Source organism: Schistocerca piceifrons, chromosome 3 (genome assembly GCF_021461385.2).
Source record: "Schistocerca piceifrons isolate TAMUIC-IGC-003096 chromosome 3, iqSchPice1.1, whole genome shotgun sequence".
Classification (NCBI taxonomy): Eukaryota; Metazoa; Arthropoda; class Insecta; order Orthoptera; family Acrididae; genus Schistocerca; species Schistocerca piceifrons.
The window spans coordinates 63,370,343-63,374,680 of record NC_060140.1 but is presented as its reverse complement, the minus strand read 5'-3'; the positions used below and the strand labels follow the sequence as shown (position 1 = coordinate 63,374,680).

General features: G+C 41.8%; 1 non-coding gene across 1 annotated transcript; it reads left to right on the top strand.

Moving 5' to 3' along the window:
• The first annotated feature begins 1,332 nt into the window (after positions 1-1,332).
• On the top strand, positions 1,333-1,416 carry Trnal-cag. Its single transcript has one exon. It is a non-coding gene; the product is annotated as a tRNA-Leu (tRNA).
• The last annotated feature ends 2,922 nt before the right edge of the window (positions 1,417-4,338 follow it).

Sequence of the window (4,338 nt, the reverse complement as noted above, 5' to 3'; positions counted from 1 at the left end):
TCCGCTGGTTCCCTTCTTTTCCCTACTACAGCAGGGTGTGTTCCGTTTATAACGCGAATCCTATTGGTCAATAAAATTTTGACAGTTTATTTACATACTTCGATACATGTAGTTTGACACATACGAACAGCTAATAACTATACATAAGATAAGGTTAACACAAAATCGTTTCCTTTCATTTTCTTCTTATGATTATTAGATATATTTTACAGAATTTGTAAATAAATTTCGGTAGTTATTTTAAGTCCTTTTTATGCATGTTAAGACCCTTTCAGCCCGATTTTTCACTGTAGTACCACTGTGGACGTATTTACATAGGCGTTAAATGCCCATTGTTTAGAGACAGCGTGTCGTAAAGTTTTACTGATGAAAAATTGAGACAAATAGGATAGTTTGATCACCTCAGAACTCCTGCAATTACTCTAGAACCCTTGCCATTCGTCCAGGATGTCAGCTAAAACTACAGTTACGTCTCAGACCGGATTACGGTCTTGGTAACGGATAATAATATCAAAAAATTGCGAAGTTTCCCGACAGTATCATCTTAAGAAAATATGGTAAAATTTTCAACGATCTGCCATGAATAGAAATTACTGAAGCGCCCATCCCTACAACTCGTCTTTTTCGTACCCAAGAATAGTGGTTTCTCGGGGTTTTCTTAGGAATCGCGTACTGTCTACCCTACACCACACATAACGCAGAAGAACAAAAGGCCTTCCTCAATTTTCTAGGACTGGAGAAAGTGTGTAATATTCAAATTTTGACTTGTACTGTAAGATAGTTACACTATGCCAATTCTTGCAATAGGTATGTAAATAGTCGCTAGGTGTGCGCTATGCAAAACAGTTGACCTGTTATCTCTGCGATCAATAGCCCCTTGCAAATATGACCCCATGTAAAACCGCACTTTCACGCCCGACTTTTTTAGAACATATTGGTTCTGTATACTTTGGAGCACGGAGCGATGCCATCTATGAAGGTACGCTTAGTGTTAATAAGAATCATACGTATTCTACATTTCATTCCAATGAGTATTTTTTGATTAATTCCAATATCCTCGAATTTGCATTATGTTTAAATCATGTCAAACCTTTCTTTTAAAATAGCAACGAAGTCTGGTGCTATTTTTGCAGAAGAGGCCAAACACAGATCTTGCCCCGGGCCCAGTCCTTGCCCTCAGCGGCGCTGCCACTTGCCTAACCCCCCACCCCCCACCCCCACCCCACCCTGCGGCCGCCAGTCACACCGACATGCCGCCCACGAGCGAGAGAAAGTGCTGCGTAAACTGAGGCGGAGGTGATCTCAATATAGCATGAGGAAGTCTGGCATTATGTCAGGATGGCCGAGCGGTCTAAGGCGCTGCGTTCAGGTCGCAGTCCACTTCTGTGGGCGTGGGTTCGAATCCCACTTCTGACAATAATTTTTTGTTTCATGTATCGATAATCACTGTTGGGTCCATTCTGAAACGCTTCGTTCATGTCACACACTGCATGGGAACAGGGAATACGATTTTCTGTGATTTTCCTAGCTCGTTTCAGGCGAATGTTAACCACTGATACCTTTCCCCTTACTTGTCCAATCGAACAAGAGTTTCATTCTTAATGTCGATTCGCCGTTAAACTTTAACCTCCTTCAGTTGTAATAAGTCTCTTTTCTTAGACAGTTATGTGAGTGGAAGCTGAAAAACTTTCCTGTTCATTACCAGGAGCTATTCACCAAGTTCAAAGTGACTGAACGGAAACTTTTTAATATGTCAGAAACAAATGGGAATATACAATACGTTTTAATACGCCGTCACAGACAAACGAATGAGTCAGCTGACAAAAATGTCACAGGGAAGTAATTGTTAATAAATTTTATACAGGGTGTCCCAGGAGAAATGGCGAGTATTCAGGGGACAGAAACGATCATTCAAAGCAAAAAGGTCTAGTAAACATTGACCTTTAGAGCTTTGAGCACACATTCACCTTTGCTGCTATGAAACACATCTATTCTACTGACAATACAGCACTCCCTGCCTCCTTTTCTACTGCTGGGATCGCCTCTCGTGGTCATTTCCCCATTGCATTGCCGTGTCCGGATGTTTTCGATCAGATGATGTAATAGCACGATAACTGCGTAGCACTCATCACCCGCCCGTCAGGAAAACTCATCCCACAAACGTGTGCCTTACTGATCCGAATGTAAACAAACTCGTAACGCTGGTACGGTTCGTACGTTTATATGTTCAGCTGCAGCCCCATCTGCCCGTGCTCTGTTGTGGTAACGATCAGAGCTCTCCATAGGGGAAGTATAGCGGTCCTTTATCCCTCTGCGAGTCGCAAAGTGCAGTTTGTAATAGGCCGTTTTCCCACGCTAAAAATGTGGTTTGATTACTCTTCTGATTGATTACAACATTTAAATAGCATTTACGGTCAATATTCTAACGAAATATCTGGTTTTTTTATTGTAACTGAAGCTTAAAAAATCATTAAATATCAAGATGTGGTCACATGATCGAAATCGCTCTGTTATTGGCTGATGCTCTGGTGACGTCACAGACTAGGAGTAAAACGTATGCTATAGGAGCGTTATATTCCACCCATTTAGAGCAGCGATATGTGCAACGACGAACGTTCTTTTCCCAACTCTTTGTAAAATCAATAAACTCGCTCAAAACTAAGAAATTGTAGAATTGGCTGGCCGAAGTGGCCGTGCGGTTAAAGGCGCTGCAGTCTGGAACCGCAAGACCGCTACGGTCGCAGGTTCGAATCCTGCCTCGGGCATGGATGTTTGTGATGTCCTTAGGTTCGTTAGGTTTAACTAGTTCTAAGTTCTAGGGGACTAATGACGTCAGCAGTTGAGTCCCATAGTGCTCAGAGCCATTTGAACCATTTTGTAGAATTGGGCCAGTGTATTGTAACTAAATTGGCGACTATCAGTCATGAGCTACGACCCAAAAAACAAAAAAAATTATTCTTGGCTAAAATTAGTGCCGAAGTCCTCTCTAGAAGGCCGTCAACAGAGACACTGATCCCAGCGGGTGTTTAGTGGTGTGTCCGGCACAGTAGCTCAGCGTGTTCGGTCAGAGCGTTAGCCGCCCTCTGTAATAAAAACTGAGTTTATAGATCTACAGTGGACTTGTACAAGCATAATGGGACATCTGCCCCGAACAAATAGAACGAACAATAACGAAAAAAATGAGATCAACAAAAATAAGTGGTGTAACGAATAGAGCGTCCGACTCTAGATACAAAAGTCACGGGCTCCAATCCTGTATGGATTATACACTTTTAAAAATTCCACACGAAATACGAAAATAGATTTAGCAAGAATTGATTATAGCAGCTGTTTCGATTATTGGATTATTATCTATATCTACATCTACGTGGACACACTGCAAATCGTATTCAAGTGCCTGGCAGAGGGTTCATCGAGCCGTCTTCGCAGTAACTTTCTATTATTCCAGTCTCGTACAGCGCGCAGAAAAAACGAACACGTATATCTTTCCGCGCGAGCTCTGATTTCTCTTATTTTATTATTGTGATCGTTTCTCCCTATGTAGGTCGGCGTCAATTCTGACATTTCGTCAGAAGATTCTGCCGCAACGAAAAACGCTCTTGTTTTAATTATGTCTACCCCAAATCTTGTATCAGTTCAGCGGCACCCTCTTCCCTACTTCGCAATGACACGAAGCGTGCTGCCCTTCTTTGAACTTTCTCGATGTACTCCGTCAATCCTACCTGGTAAGGATCCCACACGGCGCAGCAGTATTCTATAGTGTCCTGCCAATAAAAGACAGTCTTTGGTTCGCCTTCCCTACAACATTTGCTATGTGTTCTTTCCAATTTAAGTTGTTAGTAATTGTAATTGCTAGGTATTTAGTTGCATTTAAACATTTAGGTTTGACTGATTTATTGTGTACCCGAAGTTTAACGGATTTCTTTCAGCACTTTTCTTTATTTAGGGTCAATTCCCAATTTTCGCACCATACAGACATCTTTTCTAAATCGTTTTGCAATTTATTTTCATCTTCCGATGACTTTATTAGTCGATAAACGACAGCATCATTTGCAACCAACCTAAGACGGCTGCTCACCTGTCTCCCAAATCGTTTATATAGATAAGGAACAGCACAGGACCTATAACACTACCTTGGGGAACGCCACAAGTCACATTTGTTTTACGCGATGACTTTCCGTCAGTTATTACGAACTGTGACCTCCCGAACAGGAAATCTCAAATCCAGTCGCATAACTGAGACGGTATTCCATAGGCACACAATTTCATTACAAGCCGCTTGTGTGGTACACTGTCAAAAGCCTTCTGGAAATCTAGAAACACGGAATCAATCTGAAA